Source organism: Eumetopias jubatus, unplaced genomic scaffold, assembly GCF_037043125.1.
Source record: "Eumetopias jubatus isolate StellerSeaLion01/CBP00866 unplaced genomic scaffold, mEumJub1_p1.0 scaffold_7, whole genome shotgun sequence".
Classification (NCBI taxonomy): domain Eukaryota; kingdom Metazoa; phylum Chordata; class Mammalia; order Carnivora; family Otariidae; genus Eumetopias; species Eumetopias jubatus.
In genome coordinates this window covers 2,940,508-2,960,456 of record NW_028274813.1, presented here as the reverse complement: position 1 = coordinate 2,960,456, position 19,949 = coordinate 2,940,508, and the positions used below count along the sequence as shown (strand labels likewise).

General features: G+C 40.7%; 1 protein-coding gene across 10 annotated transcripts in view; it reads left to right on the top strand.

Annotated features, from left to right (window-relative positions):
* TRAF3 (TNF receptor associated factor 3) overlaps window positions 1–19,949 on the top strand; it is a 111,469-nt gene that overhangs the window by 49,247 nt on the left and 42,273 nt on the right. For 8 of the 10 annotated variants that reach the window (XM_028099910.2, XM_088024439.1, XM_088024438.1 and 5 more), the window contains exon 2: window positions 9,125–9,250. The exons of the other annotated variants lie outside the window; for them this stretch is intronic. The gene's annotated coding sequence lies outside the window, so the exon portion shown is untranslated. The remainder of the gene's footprint in view (window positions 1–9,124; window positions 9,251–19,949) is intronic. 10 annotated transcript variants of the gene reach the window in all.

The following is a 19,949-nucleotide window of genomic DNA, read 5'->3' as shown; positions in this document are numbered from 1 at the left end:
AATTTGAGAGGTGCAAATGGCAAATTCGATTTTACAGCATAAATCTTTATTAATTCTTATGACATCATGAGTCAGTGAGTGTGCCTTTGTTGATCTAGTCACTATCTGTTATAGATGTTACAAATGTTAAGAGGCAGACCACTCTGTCGCTTGCTGATGTGTAATGTTGGGAAATTGCTGAATCTTTCTGTTCCAGTTTCCTCATCTCTGTAATGGAGGGGGCGGTAAAGGAGGATATTTACAGAGTTGTGAAGAATAAATGAGTGATTACAGGAATAATGTAATAACTACTAATATATATTGAATGTTTACTGTGTGGTAGATAATTTCTAAGTGCTGAGGATACAAACCTAAGAAAAGCACTTTACTGTCTTCAGAAAGCTCACAATCAGGTGGGAGAGAGAGAGAAAGAAGCAGAGCCAGTATAGGCTTGTCTTATGATGGGTGTCCTTATAGTATATAGATCAGGGCTTGAGGAAGGGAAGGTTCTCGGAAAGATGCTTAGAGATGTTTAACGTTGTAGAAAACAGTTGCCTGCCAAGTGTGCCTGGCATCTTGCTAGGTGCCGGGGGTGGAGGGAGGCTACAGATAAAAATTTAGCATGATCTCTGCCCTAAAGTTTCATGACAAACTGAGTTGAGTGTAAATGGTAGGTGTCAAAATACTTGAATGGAGTCTTGAGGATGAAGTGTCTAGCAGGACACTGTGACGCAGAGTCAGGGTCTTGGCAGGGGAGGGCAGGCCTGCTGCACTGGGCTGGGTGGGGTTAGACTCATACCCAAGGCCAGGTCAGAAGGAACAGATGGAAGAGGGAATTTGGGGGTGAGGGGATGCTTTATGAACTCGAACAGTGTCTGATTGTTAGTTTCATGAGTCTTGACTATCTCTTCATAAAAATTACAAATTTTAATTTCATAGGCTTTGTCTCTCCACTAAACTTAATACCATATAAGGGAAAAGCTTTTTTAGGTCGTTACATTTGAAAACATTTTCCTGCACTTGTGCTTTTAGAAAATGAAGTAAATGCAGAATACGTAAAAGTTGGCTCATGGCGGAAGTTCTTTTATTCTCGCAACCATGACAGTCCTTTTGCTTGTGCTTGCCTAGTGCTTTCCTGCTGCATTTACTAGATAGGAGCACCAGCAGGGTGGTAATCCTGCAGAATCTGGAATGGTAGTTTGTTGCTTGATTTGCTTTTAACTGAACTGATATATTAAGAACCTTGGCACCTACTTTCACCAGATAGTAAATTGACTTGGTAGCAGTTGCTGCTGATGGCTGTTTTTCGTATACCCCATAATATAAATATGTCACCCTGACATTGTATAATTACAGTATTGTTTTACAGTTACAGTATTTTTGTGTGCATGTATTTAGTAATTATACAAAAGGTTTTTTTTGTTTTTTTTTTTAAAGATTTTATTTATTTATTTGAGAAAGAGAGAGAATGAGAGATAGAGAGCACAAGAGGGAAGAGGGTCAGAGGGAGAAGCAGACTCCCCGCTGAGCGGGGAGCCGGATGTGGGACTTGATCCCGGGATTCCAGGATCATGACCTGAGCCGAAGGCAGTCCCTTAACCAACTGAGCCACCCAGGCGCCCCTATACAAAAGTTTTTATTTTTTAATTTATTTTTTAAATTTCTTTAAGTAGGCTCCACACCCAACGTGGGGCTTGAACTCACAACCCTGAGATTAAGAGCCACATGCTCTACCAGCTGAGCCAGCCAGGTGCCCCAATTTTAGGAAAGTTTTTATATTCTTGTAGTATTTCCCTGCCTACAGAGTGGGTATGTGTGGGAATATGTACATATAAGACTTCAGTTGCAAATTGGGATACCTGGGTGGCTCAGTCAGTTAAGCATCTGCCTTGGGCTCAGGTCATGGTGAGTCCTGCATCGGGCTCCTGCTCAGTGAGGAGCCTGCTTCTCCCTCTGTGTGCTGCTTCCCCTGCTTGTGCACACTCTCTCGCTGACAAATAAATAAAATATTTTTAAAAAAGACTTTGGGGCACCTGGCTGGCTCAGTCAGTTAAGCGTCTGCCTTCGGCTCAGGTCACGATCCCAGGGTCCTGGGATCGAGCCCCGCATCAGGCTCCCTGCTCAGCGGGGAGCCTGCTTCTCCCTCTCCTTCTGCTGTTCCCCCTGCTCATGCTCTCTCACTCTGTCAAATAAGTAAAATCTTAAAAAAAAAAAAAAAAGACTTTAGTTGCAAATAGAAGGATTTTGAGCATAGCATTTCATATTGAAGCATTTTCTGTTTTAAGATATCTCTGAGAAAGAAAACACTTAATTTTCCATTTCTGATAAATTCTTATAGTTATATTAGTGTGATGTGCTTAGTAAGAAAGTTACTTGTGAGTCTTGCATTTCTGCCATGACTGAATAACAGGGACCAGACTTACTCTCCACCAGGACAAGGTGAGGCAAGTGAGGCACTTGCCTCAGGTGCAGAATTGAAGGGGGCACCAGAAAGCTCAATAATTAAGATTAATATTTTAGGGGTGCCTTGCTGGCACAGTAGGTAGAGCATGTGATTCGATCTCAGGGTTGTAAGTTTGAGCCCCATGTTGGGTGTAGAGATTACTTAAAATATTAAAAAAAATTTTTTTTTACTTATTTAAAGATTTTATTTATTTTAGTGGAAGGAGGGGCAGAGGGAGAGAGAATCCTCAAGCAGACCCCCTGCTGAGTGCAGAGCCCAAAGTGGGGCTCAATCTTATGACCTGAGCCAAATCAAGAATCAGAAGCCCAACTGAGCCACCCAGTGCCCTCAAAATAAACATTTTAATACAGTGCTTTGAGAAAACCAAATTTGATGCAAATAGATCCATAATGAGAAAAAATCAAATTTTAAATACAGACAGGATCAGAATTAATGATTTTTTGTTTTGTCTCAGTTCCAATATGGCTCAGTTCAGCACTGTTACTGGTACTATCTTTATTTAAAATTTTAATATTTTTGTTTCTTGTGGATTTTTTTCATTAATTTTGATTTTTATCTGTTACTGAGTGTTTTTTGTTCCTCCCTAAAATTTGTATCTGAGGCAAGTATCTCACTCACCTTACCCTAGTTCCAAACCTGACTGCCATCTTAAACAACTTGAAAACCAGACAAAAGTAAATGAAACAACAGTTCTAGACATTGGTCAGCAGACAGGTTAGGACTGTGTTCCCTGAAATAAATGAGCCCTACGGTTATTCCAGCTTATCCTCTAGATCAGGGTCCATGAAATTTTTATGTAAAGGGCCAGACAGTAAATATCTCAGGCTTTTCAGACCATATGATCTCTGTCACAACTATGAACTCAACTCTGTGTCTGCTTTCGTACTAAGTACGTGAACGAATGGGTGTAGATGTATGCCAATAAAACTTTGTTTAAAAAAACTGGTGGTAGGTTAGATTTGGCCCCAGGCCATAATTTGCAAATCTTGGCCTAGAGACAGTTTCCACACTGCAGGGCAGGGAGAGAGAATCCAGAGCCCACAGGCCTTACTGAAGTGACAAACACTCAGTGTTTGGGAGGACAAAGCAGCTAGAATTTGGGTGGGGGGGGTAAAGCATAGGAGAGGAAGGGGGCTACTTAGAGAACTCCAGAGATCTGTAAAAGGACCCCCTTGAGATTTTGACTGAATACTGACCAGCAAATACAGGAGGAGAAACACCTCAAAGCCAGGAAAAGAACCACCAGAAAGGAGTAGACTGGACAATTTGTGGATATCACACAGGGTTGAGATAGTTGCGTTCCCACCACCTAGGGTAATAGCAGTTAGGTCCTTTTAAGGCTTGTTTTTAAATCTTCGTTAGGGTGGTTTCAGAGCAGCTTTCCCAATTAGGGCATCAGGTAGACTCCCCTCACCTCAGTAGTGGGGCTGGATTAGCTCTAGAAGGGCTGCTGTGGACCTGCCAAACTGGTTCCAGGTAAGTTCCCAGAACAAAGTCCCACCTGTATTTATTTATTTTTAAAGATTGATTGATTGATTGATTGATTTGACAGAGTAAAAGAGAGTGTGTGTATGCATGGGGCGGGGAGGGCAGAGGAAGAAGGAGAGACTCTTAAGCAGACTCCCCACTGAGTGCGGAGCCCAATGCCAGGCTTGATCCCAAGACCCTGAGATCGTCACCGAACCAAAATCAAGAGTCAGCCACTTAACTGAGCCACCCAGGTGCCCCAAGTCCCAATTATATTTAAAAGGATATGATAAAATCCAGTTGCCAATAGCATAAAAAAATTTCAGTGTCCAGCATCTTATAAAAATTACCAGGCATACAAAGAAGCAAGAAAATCTGATACTAACCAGGGGAAAAATCAACCAATAGAAACAGACCCAAAATAACAGACAAGGACCTTAAAATAACTGTTACAAATAAGTTGCACATATCAAAAATGTAGAGAAAAATGAACATAATTAGCAAAATGAAAAATATAAAAAAAAAGGCTGAAATAAAACTTGGAGATGAAAAATAAAATACCTGAAATGAAAAATGCAATAGAGAGATGAACAGCAGGTTGGTATTACAGAAGAATGGGTTAGTGAACTTCAAGACATGGCAGTAGAAATGATCCAAAATACAGCAAAAAGAATAGAGAAGACTGGGGCGCCTGGGTGACTCAGTTGGTTGAGCGTCTGCCTTCAGCTCAGGTCATGATCCCAGGGTCCTGGGATCAGGCTTCGCTTCAGGCTCCCTGCTCAGCGGGGAGCCTGCTTCTGCCTCTTCCTCTGCCTGCTACTCTGCCTCCTTGTGCTCTCTATCTCTCTGTCAAATAAATAAATAAATCTTTAAAAAACAAAAAGATAAAAAAAAGCAAAAAGAATAGAGAAGACTAAAGAGAGATAACAATATTTAGGAACCTGTGAGACAAAATTAGCTGTTCTCAGATACATGTAACTAGACTTCCAAAAGAGGAGGGAATGCAAACAGCATTTGAAGAAATAATGGCTAAAAAAAAAATCCAAATTTGATGAAAACTACAAACCACAGAGCTCAAAAACCCCAAATAGAATAAACAAAGAAAACCATACCAATGTACTGCATAATGATATTGCTGAAAAAACAGTGCTAAAGAGGGGAAAAAAAAAAAAAGGCAAGAAGAAAAGACATTATAGAGGAACAAGACAGAAATGACAGCTGACATCTGGTTCAAGCTCGTGCTAGCCAGAAGACAACACAGTGACATGTTTAAAGCACCGAAAGAAAAACCTGTTAGTTTAGAATTCTGTACCCAGAGAAAGTATCTTTCAGAAATAAAAGTGAAATCGTAATTTCTAGGCCAAGAAAAGCTGACAGAATTTATTGCCAGCAGATCTGCACTACACAAAATTTTTAAAGAAAGTTCAGGTAGAAGCAAATGACACCAGATGGAAATTTTTTCAGAGAGGAGTGAAAAGAACCAGAAATGGTCAATAGATGGATAAATATTCTCACTTTTAATTGCTTTTTAAAAAAATTGGCTATTTAAGGCAAAAATAACAATATATGATGGGCCTTATAATACTTGTAGAGGTAAATAAATGAAAACAGTAGTATAAAGGATGGGAGGGGAGAAATGGAAATACGGTATCACTATACTTAAAGTGGCATAATAGTATTTGCAGGTAAATTGTGATAACTGAAAGATAACTATCATATCCAGAAAAATCTGTCATCGCTGGCAAAAGAAGGAAACATTAATGCCAATAACAGGGATGTAAAATAGGGTACCACTACAGACCCTACAGACATTGAAAGGGTAGTAAGAGTAAAATTGTGAATAATTTTATGCCAATAGATTTGATAAATAAAATGAAAACATTCCTCGACAAACACAAACTATCAAAGCTCACTCGAAGAAATATATAACTTTCATTACTCTATGTTTATAAAAGAAATTGAATTGGTAATGAAAATCCTTGGGGCGCCTGGGTGGCTCAGTCAGTTAAACTTCTGCCTTTGGCTTGGGTCATGATCTCAGGGTCGGGTCCTGGGATCGAGCCCCGCATCGGGTTCCCTGCTCAGCTGGGAGTCTGCTTCTCCCTCTCTCTCTCTGTCCACCCCTCCCCCCTGCTCATGCTCTCTCAAATAAATAAATAAAATCTTAAAAAAAAAAAAATCCTTGCCTCAAAGAAAACTCCAGACCCAAATGACTTCACTGGTAAATTGTATTAAACACTTAGAGAAGAAGGAATACTAATCTGACAAAAACTTCTCTAGAAAATAGAAGAGGAGGGAATGTTTCCTATCTCATTCTGTGAGCCAGCACTGCCCTGAAAGCAAGACTAGACAAAAACATTACAAGAAAGGAAAACCACCAAGTGCATTTGTCTTACACACGGGTCTTCCATGCATTGTAGCAAATAGAATCCATATAGAAACATATAAAAAGGATATTACATAATGCTCATGAGGTTTATCTCAGGAATGAAAAATTGCTTTAACACTGAAATCAATCCATGTAATGTACCATTTTAGTAGATCAAACTGAAAAATGAGAAGCAAAGAGATGGAAATGCAGGAATCACAAAGGGAAGGTGGGAGACACAGGAATTAGTGATTGGGTTCTGAGAGGAGAGGGGCAGTGCAGAAGCAGTATTTGAAAAGGCGATGGCTGAAATTTTTCTGGAAAGTTAAAAGCCAAACTGCTGTGTTAAGATGTTCAACAAATGGCTGACAAGATATCGTAAGTAAAAAATCCACACCCAAACACAGGGCAGTGAAGCACATGATTATCTACAAAGGGACAGTGGGCAGCTTCTCAACACCAGCAGTGAGAGCCACACAGCACTGGGAGTGATACCTTCAGAACGAGAAAGGAAAGGATTTAGCCAAAATGATTGAATGTTACATAAAACGTTAATGGTGACCAAAAATTCGTGCACATGTGTAAATACACAACGGTAGGACATAAACTGGAAATATGAATGGAGATAATATTTTAAAGTCCTTGCTATCCAGGAGAAGGGTAAAGATACAGTCGCCTTTGAGAAGAACCTGCACGTTGTGATTTCTAAAGTTACCATTAAAAGAATAAAAACAGAACCTGTAGCTTCTAGATTACTGGGAAGCGGGGTTAGAATGATAACAATCCTGAAGGAGGCAGATAGCCCCTGGCAAAATAGTAGAACTAAATCTACATATTCGGAATGGCTTCCAATGTAAATAGAGTAAATTTTCCATTTAAAAGGCAAAGATACCAAGGTTTTTTTTTTAATAAGATTTTTTTAAAAAACTCCAAGTGTATACTGTTTACAAGAGATTCATCTGAAAGGATTCAGAAATGTTGAAAGTAAAATGATGGCAAAAATAAACTATGCAAACACCAAGAGCAAAATTGTGTAGTGTTAGACAAAATATATTTTAAGGCAAAAAGCAGGACTAGAGTGCCATTTCACGTAATATGGTGGGCAGCTCTAGGCCCTATAACAAAATAAATAGATTATAAACAAGTTCATTTCTTGCTCACATAAAGTCCAGGATATGTAGTCCTAGTTGGCAGGTTGCTTTCCACATGTTCGAGTTCTTTGGGAAAGAGAATCTCTTGTCCCAGAGGAGGAAGAAAAGACTTAATTTGACTCTGTATGTTCACAGGGGAAAACCAGCTCTGACCAGGGAATAGGATTCTCTCACTGGCCAGGACTGACTGACACGTGGCTGCCTGTGCCTGGGGGTTGGAGTCAGTGTCTCTGGAAGCTGGTGGACTGAGATTGGGGAGTTCATTAAATCTGATGCGAGACCGTAGCACAGTAACCATTAGAAAAATGGACAGGTGCTTGTTGCAGAATTGCAGCAGGGGTGCCTGGGTGGCTGAGTTGGTTAAGCGTCTGACTCTTGACCTCAGCTTGGGTGTTGATTAAGGGCCCTGAGTTCAGGCCCTGTTTTGGGCTCCACACTGGGCTTGGAGCCTACTTTAAAAAAAAATTGCATTGCAGCAATTGTCAGATGTAAAATTCTTACAGATGTAAGAAATGTAAAAATTCTTTTTTTTTTAAAGATAGAGATGGGGGGTGGGTGGGGGCGATGCGGTGCAGAGGGAGAGGGAGAATCCTGAGCAGGCTCCATGCCCAGCACATAGCTCAAAGCAGAGCTCCATCTCAAGGTCATAACCTGAACCAAAATCAGAATCAGATGCTTAATGGACTGAGCCACCCAGGCACCCCTATTCAAAATAATTGTAAAATTCTATTTAACAAAGAATTCTTAGGATACCACTACACAGCCATTCAGTTAGTAAGAATTAAAAAGCCTGACAAATCTTGTTGACGAAGTTGAGCACCAGAAACTCTCTTATATGCTTCTGGTGGGAGTATAAATTGTAAGAACTGATTTGGGAAATAGTTTGGCTTTATGTAGCAAAGGTGAATTTATACTTACTCAATAACCAGCCGTCCCATTTCTAGGTCTGTACACCAGAGAAATACATGCTCACGTGCTTAAGATAGCTGCACCAGGAAGATCTATTAGTAGTGTGTGTTTGCTCCAAAGCAGAAACTACCTAGGGGACAGGGGAATGCATAAGTAAATTATGGTATATTTACACAGTGGAATACTACACAGCAATGAAAATAAATGGCAGGTACGGCAGCAGAGGTGGAGTAAAAAAAAAAAAAAGCAAGCAAGATGAAAGAATACATAAAATATAATTCTGTGTATATAAAATTCAAATTTTGGCAAAAGAAAGCTGTATCAGTGCTGCATGCCTGGACGGTACATCTAAAGAAAAGTAAAGTGATAACCGTAAAGGTTAGGGTAGTTGCTGCTCACGGGGAGGAAGGGGTTTGGGGTTGGAGAGAGGCACCCAGAGTTTTTGGGGTTTCAGCAGCGTTCTCTTCTTTCCTTGGCCTGGATGGTGGTCGGACTAGTGTTTGTGCACTGGACGTATGTGTTGCCTGTGCTTTTTATGTGTGCAATACTTCATGATAAAAGTTATTTTAAAATTAAAATAGTCTGAACATATTCAGACTTTGTATTTTGTGTCCAACTAAAAAAATGTGGAAAATCCAAGGCACATGTTTCTGTAGAGTGGTTAAAATGTTTTCTTTAAACTTCTTCCTTGATCATTTTTTTTAATTTACATTTTTGGAATTCTGTTTTTAAAATCTGGAAAAATCTTCCCAGTGGAGTTGACCAAGTATTATTCTTACTCCCCAGGTAAGAGACTCCACTACATTCTTTGAAGAAGGATAAGATTCACACTGCTTCGCTTCTTTCTTTATCGAAGTCTCTTCCTCGCAGACTGAGCTTTGCTGTATCTTCCTTACAGCATATGACACACGGGTATGTCACTGGAAAATTTTAATTTGTATAGATTTCTTTTTGCAGCTGGAACTTGTTTGCTTTTCATAAAAATAAAGTGATTAAAACACATCTTGAACTTACTCATTTTTGGCTTTAGCAGTTTCACTCTGTGACAGATGTATTTGAGTATCTTCCGCACACATGGCACCGTATTTTTGTGTGTGTCTAACTTATTTCTCATTTTTTTAAACCAGCATTACGCTTGGAGAATAGGTGCCATTATACCTGATGGCCCAGTAATGATGAATGTGTTTGAAACCCAGGGCAGGGGTAGGGGTTTCTGCCTCCTAGGCCTGCCCTCCCAAAAGCTCCAAGGCTCGCTCTTCCCAGCAGGACACCCACTGCCATGAAGTTGCCAGTGGCCCAGGCTGGAGGCCTACTCAGCTCAGGATTGCATCTTTTGATACTTGAACTGTTTGCTCTGTAACCATCGTTCTCTAGGAGTTTGAGAGGAAACAAAATACCCTGTGTTTTAGTCTCTAATTTGTGACTGAGTGGCATTTTATACTTGAAATTAAGAACTCTTTAATATGTTAGAACAGTAAAATAAATATAAAACGGATTTGAAATATTTGCATCCAAAGTGAGATTTCATATATAGCTATTTTTGATAAATTGGTAAATATCAAGAAAACTGCTATTTAAAAATCATTCATAATCACAGGACTACTCAGTTTTTCCCAGCTGTCTTGAGTTTTTTAGTTTGTGTGGAGTGGGGTTCAAACAATGGCAGCTAGCAGATGCTGCCCTTCAGTCTGTTCCGTCACTCGACAACCCCTCCCTGTCCCTTTTCTTCTGTGCGTTTTTTTTCTTAGTTGCTTGTTTGTAGTCAGAAGTTTCCCTGTGTTGACTTTTGCCCTTTCCACTGAGCCTGTTCTTCTGCCCGCTGCATCTCCTGTGACGTGGTGGGTAGATCCAGTGGCTTGCCCGCGGCCTTGGAGCAGAGGCCCTGCAGAGGCGGTGCTGTGTGCCCTCAGCAGGTCTTCCTGGCTCAGGGCCAGCCTGGCCTCAGTCACTGGAAGTCATGAAATGATGGTGTTACACGCTTCGTCATTTACTTTGCCTTGAGTAACTGAAATACTTTGATAGATAGAAACTTCCCCTCCTTAAGTATTTGGTTACCCTAAAGGGCAGTTCAAATAGAAAAGGGAGAATCAATGCTGGTTCTTTCTCTTTATCAGATCTCAAAACAGTGAGATGGTTCTCTGGCCACTCCCGAAGTGACCAGTGACTGTTTTAAGTAGTTTGACAAACTCAGGAAATCAGTCCTGTGGTATGTTTAAATCCCTCGCAGTTAGGATTCTTGGAGATGCTGACATTGAGCCACTATGACCAGCAGAGCCTCGTTGAGTGGGTTCCTTTGTCCTTTGATGTGCCCCACACTCTTCCTTCCCTTGTGTTCTGTGCTGGTAACATGTTTCAGATTCCTTCTAAACTTCTTTGCCCCAGACCTGGCATTGCCTCTTTCTCTGAGCAGCTCTGGTTCCCTTTTGTAGAAAATCTTGAGACCACACTCTCGGCGCTGGGGAGACTCACTGCTACCGGGCTGTTATTGTTTCCAGGCCTTTTGGACAGATGGCCTGGCAAATAGGCTTTTTAAGTGAGAATATCATGAGTTCATACTGTTGCTTGTTTCAAATTTAGTATTATTTGGTTTTTACTTCTTTGTGTTCATATTGATATCTCTTTTCTCTAATGCTGAAAACCTTGGTTTCTAAACATTAGCATCGTTACTTGTTTTATCCTATAAAACCTATGTGATATTTTAGAATAACAGTGCCAATATATTACCAACAGTATGATTCCTGAAAATAGTTTAGGGTTTCCTGCAGGGTTTTTTGTCCTTAGAGTATACATCTCTAGGGATATTTTGCCAAATTAAATTTTAAAGTCACCGAGCCAGCCCCTTAGTGTGCCAGCAACTTGTTTACACAGTCATATCCATTTTTTATTTGAATTTGAAGGAATAGCTTCTTTTAAAATTTCGTTGTGAGTTTATAAAACATTTTCACTTTTCCAAATCAAAATAAAATATTTTCAGAAATGAGGCTTTTGTTCCTAATCTTTATACCCTGTTTCTTCCTTCCTCCATAGGTAACATTTCTATTTTTAATGTACGTATGTGCACACAGCCCTCTTTCTTAGAAATTGGTAGCATACAATACAGCTTTTCTCCATCATATTTTTGTTTTTTAAACTTAAACAGCATGTTGTGAGGCCTACACCGTAGTATACATGGACACTCCTCATTATTATTTGCGGGGCTGCGTAGTATTCCATCATGCTGGATGTATTACAGAAAAAAGCTTATTTTTCAAAATACGTTGGCTTTAGTCCGTATATATTTCTCCTGTGTGTGGATGTCATCAGTTTTGCTCTTTAATCTGTTGCTGATTTCTTAGTAATTTGGGGACCTTATAAGCACATTGCTTGTCTATGCCTGGTTTTCCATATGTGTAAAATGTAAGGTTTGGACTAGAAGCTCAAGATGGGTTATTTTATCTGAAAGACTGCAGATAAGTAAACTGAATCTGAGAGCATCTCCCTAGCAACAGAATGTACACTGTGGGGCGCCTGGCTGGCTCAGTTCGTGGAGCATGTGACACTTGATCTCAAGCCCCATAGTGGGTGTGGAGATTACTTAAAAAAATAAAATAAAATATTTAAAAAAATGTACACCCTATATCCACAGAGGTGGTGGTGACAGGGAGTTGGATCGGGAGTGCTGAAACCAACAGGTCTTGGTCAGTAAATGGTTGTGAGAATCAGGGAGGCTAGGACGGTTCTGCTGGGGGGTGGCTGGCTCAGTGCTAGTGGCTCTTCCTGAGGTGGGAGCAGGTGGTTGTGGCGAAGGCAGAGATGTGTCAACTAGGAACGGGAACACCGAGAACGGCAAATTCCATGTTGGCTGCATTAAATACGAGGGACCTGTGTAGCAGGACAGACTGAGCGAGGTGGTCTGGGAGCTCAGGAAGGGTGGTGCTGCAGTGCTCAGAATATAGAGGCCCATGGGTACAGGTCTGCTGGATGAGGTCTTGGGAGGGGGTGCGATTGGCCAGCATGAGTGTGTGGAGGAGAGAAGAGTGTCCGCATCAGCACCTGAACAGCCCCTGCCTTTAAACCACAGTCAGAAACGGGGGAGTCTGCTGGAGAGATTTGGGGAGGGAGGCACTGACATAAGAGCCAGGGCTTTGTGAAATCTCATGCTTTATTCTAAAAGTTGATTTAAATATTGTAATCCAGTCCTTCATGTGGCCATGCTTTATGTTTTTCACTCATATTTTCAAGTAAAGTTGATCCTCCAGGGAAATGAACCTTATCACACGTGTGCAGCCGCTTCTGCCTCCTGTCCAGGCTCAGCCTCAGGGCCGCGTCCACCTGGATGTGACTCTTTGTGGCTTGCCAAATGCCCTGGGCCTCAGCCTGTCTCCCTCCCAGACGGCAGGACTCTGGCCCTGGGCCAGGAGAGGCACAGCTTCTTTGCATAGTCAGGGTTGAAGGAGTGCTTTACAAAAAATCCCTAAATCAAGGAATATTGGCAGTGCTGGGCCTCCATAGCTGTTGTTTTCCTAAAGGCGTTAAGACCCAAGTTTTATACTGGGGTTTAATCTGGTTCTTCTCCAGCTGTGAGCCTGTGGCCAGCCGTCTGTCCTGTGTCCTCACCACCCCCCCCCCCCGTTTCTCTCTTTCTCTCAAGTGGGGCTTTTCATACATGATTATGATCTGCCTGTTTGTTTGGAGAAGAATAGGGTCTCCTCTCTTCTTTACTTTGTCAGTGCGTCATCCACAGGCCCTCTCTCCTAGCTGAGCATTTGGCATCAGGTATCGTGAAAAGAGCCTGTCCTGAAATGTTTGCATAAACACGTATTGCCAGAAAACTTTTTTTTTTTTTATCAACAGAGCACACCTGTCTGTTTATGGTTTTCTCTCATCTCTTATTGGCATTACTTAAATGATATTTTTAATTTCCCTGCTGGACTTGATGTCGAGCTCATTTTCCTACATCCATGTTATGTTTAGTACTTTCTTGCTGGCAGGAGCCATTTTCTTTGTTTATCTGATGCTTCCCTTTTTTGGTTTTCCCCGGGCTTTCCAGTTCTTGGAACACCCTTTTGTCAGCAGATGTGCTTTGGTTTCCAATTTCCAATCTCCAAGTAAGATGTAGCTCAACTTAAATCACAAGTAGGGAAGATAAATCGTTAGAGTAATGAAGGCACAGAGGAATCCAGTCCAGCTCTTTGCTGTATCCCTAAGTACGGATTTGCCTCAGCTGAGAGAGGGGGGCTTCCTGCGGAGCTGACTAGAAACCAAAATTTTGTGAAACGACAATTTTCTCAAATAGAAGTTTTTGCATTTGGATAAAAATATGGCCTTAAAATGTAATAAATTCATGCCTAAACATGTAGCAAAAGTAAATAAGGTAATAATAGAATAGTAATTCTACTCAGAGGACACGGCAGAGTGGGAGTTCTAGAACTACGAAGGTCAGGCACTGGGGCAGGCTCTGGTCCTTGGAGCAGCCCTGGCCGCCACCTCCGAGGCTGCTGCTTCCCCCGGTGGTTTCTGGTCTTGGCTCCTCTTCTCCCCAGAGTGCACAGACCCCTGGAGCCATTTCTCAGTCACATCCATTCCCTACCTTATAGTTTCCACTGTGCTCTCTTTGCTTCGTGTATCTGTTGTTTCTGTTCAGCAGAACATTTCTCTTTCTCTTTTTTTTTAAAGATTTTATTTATTCATCTGAGACAGAGAGAGAGAGAGAGTGAGCAGGGGGAGAGGCAGAGGCAGAGACAGAGGGAGAAGCAGGCTCCCCACTGAAACAGGAGCCTGACGTGGGGCTCGATCCCAGGACTCTGGGATCACGACCTGAGCCTAAGGCAGACGCTTAACCATCTGAGCCACCCAGGCGTCCCAGCAGAACATTTTTCTTGATGTGTGTGGAAGCAAACATCTTCTTCCCACACTTGATGCTGAAAAGGTGAGGTGTTGACTGTAGCTTCAGGTTCTCATCATTTGCATGGCCCAGCACTCTGACCAGAGGCACGTGTGTCCACTCTGGGTGTGGTAACCCCCAGGCTGCTTCCCCAGACTGGCCTGTCAAATATTAATATACTTGTGCCCAAGAGTCGCCCTTCCACCACCAGCTCTTTAATATTAAATATCGGATTGAGTGTGCATTAGTTTTCTTCAACACAGTTATTGTAAATATTATAGGATTTAATTAACCTATAATTGTCGCATCTCAACTTTAGAAATTAAGGTAGAATTTAACTATTTTTATACCCATGTATAAGCAAGTGAAATAAAATATGTATATTTAAATCAAGAAACCTAGTCAGAGGTTTTCACGATCACATATTTTTGGAAAGTTCCAAAGATGTGACTTTTCTAACATTGCTACTTCTGGTGCTCAGCCTATGTGTGGAGCACACGATGGGATTCTTGGCCTGTCTATAGCTTGGTGTGGATGTCCAGATGCAGTTGCAGGTTAGAAATTGCCATCACAGATGGAAAAGTTTAGCATTTTCAGTAAATATGTTTGTAGGAACTTTCTTTTTACAGTGGTTTTTAGTTTGGGGGCCTTTGAACACACTATCAGCTTTTGAACTATACTTACACTAGATAGTGTTGTTCCGGTCTGGCCAGCTCCAGTGGATACCCATTTACCATGTGCATGGGCACTCAGCAGGGTATGTGTTGATGTTGGCACTCATCCCTTGGCCACTTATTTCTATTTGATTTATTTTTATTTTTTTAAAAGATTTTATTTATTTATTTGACAGAGAGAGACACAGCGAGAGAGGGAACACAAGCAGGGGGAGTGGGAGAGGGAGAAGCAGTCTTCCCGCGGAGCAGGGAGCCCGATGCAGAGCTTGATCCCAGGACCCCGGGATCATGACCTGAGCCGAAGGCATATGCTTAATGACTGAGCCACCCAGGCACCCCTCTCTATTTGATTTAAAACATTATTACCTTGAGTTCTTCAGTACCTTCTAGTACCTTTTCCCTCAAGAGAGAGAGGGCACACAAGCAGGGGGAGGGGCAGAGGGAGAGCAAGAATCTCAAGCAGACTCCACTCCAAGTGCAGAGTCTAACATGGCCCTCGATCCCAGGATCCTGAGATCATGACCTGAGCCAAAATGAAGAGTCAGATGCTTAACTGAATGAGCCACCCAGGCACTCCTCAACTTTTAATTTTTTCATTAAAATATAGTATGAAATTCTTTGGATCTAAATATGGACAGAATTTTATTACATCAGGTTCAAATGTGCTAGCCATTTTTTATATTGTTACTGCCATTATTATTTTACTCCTTGGGGTTGTTGAAGAGTGGTTTTTATATTATACTACGTTACATTTTTTTTTTTACGTTACGTTTTTTAATAAGAAAAAATTTATCATTTAAAGTATAGTTCAGGGGCGCCTGGGTGGCTCAGTCATTAAGCATCTGCCTTTGGCTCAGGTCATGATCCCGGGGTCCTGGGATCGAGCCCCACATGGGGCTCCCTGCTTGGCAGGAAGCCTGCTTCTCCCTCTCCCACTCCCCTTGCTTATGTTCCCTTTCTCGCTATCTCTCTCTGTGTCAAGGAACTCAATAAAATCTTCAAAAATAAATAAATATAGTTCAGTGGTATATTTTAAAATATCAGCACTAATTCCAGAATATTTTCATTCATCCCAAAAGGAAATTCTGTAACCACTAAAAGTTACTGTCCATTATTTTCCCTTTGCCCCAGCCACTGGTAACCACTAATCTCCCTTCTGACTCTGGATTTGCCTATTCTGAATATTTCATATAAATGAGATCATATAGTATGTGGCCTTTAATTTCTGACTTCTCTTATTTAGCACAATGTTTTTAGGGTTCATTAACTTTGTAGCACGTCTCAGTATTTCGTTCCTTTTTATGGTGAAATAATAGTATATTGTGTGGATAGACCACATTTTGTTTATCTGGTCATCTCTTTCTGGGACCCCTTGGGCTATTAATTCTTTTTGTTTATTATGAATGTTGCTGCTTTGAGCATATGTACAAGTCTTTGTGTAAACATGTGTTTTTCATTCTCTTGGGTATATACATAGGAGTAGAATTTCTGGGTCAAATGGTAACTGTTTAACTTTTTGAGGAACTGACAAACTTTGCCACAGTGCCCGCACCATGTTGCATTCCCTCCAGCAGTGAACCGTGTACGTGTACGAAGGTTCCAGTTTCTTTATGTCCTCACCAACACTTGGAATGTTCCATTTTCTTTTATTATAGCCATCCTAGTGGCTGTGAAGTAGTATCTCATGATGGTCAGCTTTTTTTAAACATTAATTTTTTTAATTGACATAAAATTCACACAACATAAAATTAGCCATTTTAAAGTAAACAATTCATGCCATTTAGTACATTCACAATGTTGTATAACCACAACCTATGTGTGGTTCCAAAACAGTTTCATTACCCCAAAAGGAAACACCATACCCGTTAAACAGTTAGTCCTCATTGCTTTTCCCCTCAACCCCTGGCAAAGACCAGTCTGCTTTGTGTCTCTAAGGATTCACCTATTCTATGTATTTCTTATAAATGGATCACACTGCATGTGATCCTTTGTTTCTGGTATCTTTCATTGAACGTAATGTTTTCCAGGTTCATCCATGCTATAGCCTGTATCATTGCTTTGTTTCTTTTTATGGCCGAATCATAATCTCTTGGGGATCCCACCTTTTGTTTATCCATCCATCTGCTGATGGACATTGTGGTTGTTTCCACCTTCTAGGTATTGTGAATAGTGCTGCTGTGAGCACACGTGTGCATATGTTTGAGCACCTGTTTTCGGTTCTTTTGGGTACGTACCTGAGAGTGGAATCGCTGGGTCGTATGGGAATTCTGTGTTTAGCTGTTTGAGGAACCACCAGGTTGTTTTCCACAGCAGCTGAACCATTTTATGTTTACACCAGTAGTGTATGAAGGTTCCAATTTCTCCACATCCTCATCAATGCTAGTTATTTTACCTTTTTAGAAGAATTACAGCCATCCTGGTTGGTATGAAGTGGTAACTCATCGTGGTTCTTACTTGTATTTCCCTAGTGACTGATGATATTGAGCATCTTTTCGTGTGCTTGTGGGCATTTCTGTATCTTCCTTGGAGAAATGTTATTCATATATTTTGCCCATTTTTAAATTGGGTTGTTTGTCTTTTTGTTGTTGAGTTGTAAGGGCTCTTTATGTATTTAGGATAGTAGACCCTTATCAGATATGTGGTTAGCAGGTATTTTCTCCCATTGTGTGTCTTTTCACATTCCTTTTTTTTTTTTTAAGATTTTATTCATTTATTTGAGAGAGAGAGAGAGCATCTGTCATGAGTGGGAGGGGCTGGGCAGAGGGGGAAGCAGACTTCCTGCTGAGCAGGGATCCTGATGCCTGCTTGATCCCAGGACCCAGAGATCATGACCTGAGCCAAAGGCAGCCACTGAACCTATTGAGCCACCCAGGCACCCCGTCTTTTTATATTCTTGGTAACACCCTTCTATGTACAGAGGTTTTCAAATTTGGTAAAGTCCAGTTTATCTATTTTTTCTTTTGTTGCTTGTGCTTTTGGTGTCATATCTAAGAATTCTTTGCCAAATCCAAGGTTATGAATATTTGCCCCATTGTTTTCTTCTAAGAGTATTTTGTGTCACCTCTTACATTTTAGTTGGTAATCTCATTTGATCCTAGTTTGTATATATGGAGCGATGTAAAGGGTCCAGGTTCATTCTTCATCCTGTGGTTACCCAGCTGTCCCAGAGACTTGGTTTTTTTTTTCACCACTAAATGGTCTTGGTATCCTTATCAAAATCATTTAGCCATAGCTATATGGGTTTATTTCTGGACTCTCAGTTGTATTTCATTGGTCTGTATGTCTGTCCTTATGCCGGTATTACACTGTTATGATTACTGTAGTTTTGTAGTAGGGTTTGAAGTAGTAAGTTTGAGAAGCGTGAGTCTTCCAACTTCACTTTTGTTTTTCAATGTTGTCTTGGCTCTTTGCAGTCCCTTGCAATTCCATATGAATTTGAGGCTCAGATTTTTCGTTTCTGTTGAAGAAAGGCCATTAGAGCTTTGATAGGGATTGCATTGCATCCGTAGATCACTTTGGGTAGAGTATTAGGGTTCTCCAGAGAAACAAAACCCGTGTGTGTGTGCACATGCTTGTTTAGAAAGATATATTTATTATAAGGAATTGGCTCTCACTGTTAAGGAGGCAAGCAAGTCCCAAGATCTTCGGGGTGAGTTGGCAAGCTGGAGAACCAGGAGAGCCAATGGCCTAGTTCCAGCCTGAATCTGAAGACCTGAACCCATAAGAGCCAATGGTGTAGTTCCTGTGTAAAGGCCAGCAGGCTCAAAATCCAGAAGAGCTGATATTTCAGTTCAAATCCAAAGGCAAGAAAAAAGCCGATGTCTCAGTTTGAAGGCAGATAGAAAGAATCCTCCTTACTTGGAGGTGAGTCAGCCTTTTTGTTCTATTCAGGCCTTTGGATGATGCCCATCCATATTGGGGAGGACAGTGTGCTTTACTCAGTTTACCAGTTTTAATGTTAATATCATTCAGCACTCTTACAGAAACACCTAGAAATAATGTTTGACCAAATATCTAGGCATCCTATGGTCCAGTCACGTTAACACAGAAATTAACCAACAAGTAGTATTGCCATTATAACAGTATTTACTCTGCTAATCCATGTAGGTAGACTTGTTTTGGAGCTAACAAATGTCTTGCTGCTTAATTGTGTCTTCTTTAATCTCAGCAGTTTTGTAGTTTTCAGTGAACAAATCTTTTACCTCCTTGGTTAAATTTATTCCTAGGTATTTTATTCTTTTGAATGCTATTGTAAATGGAATTGCTTTTTTAATATACTTTTTAGATTGTTTATTACTGTTGTATAGAAACACAACTGATGTTCCTGTCTTAATCCTGTACCCTGCAACTTTGATGAATTCCTTTATTAGCTCTAGTTGTTTTTCTTGTGAATTCTTTGGGATTTTCTATATGTAGGACCATGTCATCTGTAAATAGAAATAATTTTACTTCCTTCTTTCTTATTTGGATGCTTTTTACTTCTTTTTCTTGCTCTGGCTAGAGCTTCCAGTATAATGTTGAATAGCAGTGGTGAAAGCATACATCCTTCCCTTTCTTGCTGATCTTAGGGTGAGAGCTCTCAGTCTTTTGCCGTGAAGTGTGAGTTTTTCATAGATCTCCTTTATCTTGTTGAGGTAGTTCCCTTTTATTCCTAGTTCTCTGAGGGTCTTTATAATGAAAGGGTGTTAGATTTTGTCAACTGTTTTTTTTCTACATCAATTGAGATTATTGTGTTTTTTCCCTCCCTTGTTCTATTAATGTGGTACGTTACATTGATTGATTTTCTTACACTGAACCACTCTTGCCTTCCTGGGGTAAATCCCAGTGGGTCGTGGTATATAATACCTTTAATATGCTGTTGGATTCAGTTTTCTACTTTTGTTGTTGAGAGTCTCCTTCATCTTTGAAGAATAGTCTTCGCTAGACACAGGATTCTTGTTCATTCAGTCCTTTGAACGTGTCATGCCATTGTCTTCTGTCCTCCATGACTTCTGATGAGATGTCAGCTGTTACTCTTTTTTTTTTTTTTTTAAGATTTCGTTTATTTATTTGACAGAGAGAGACACAGCAAGGA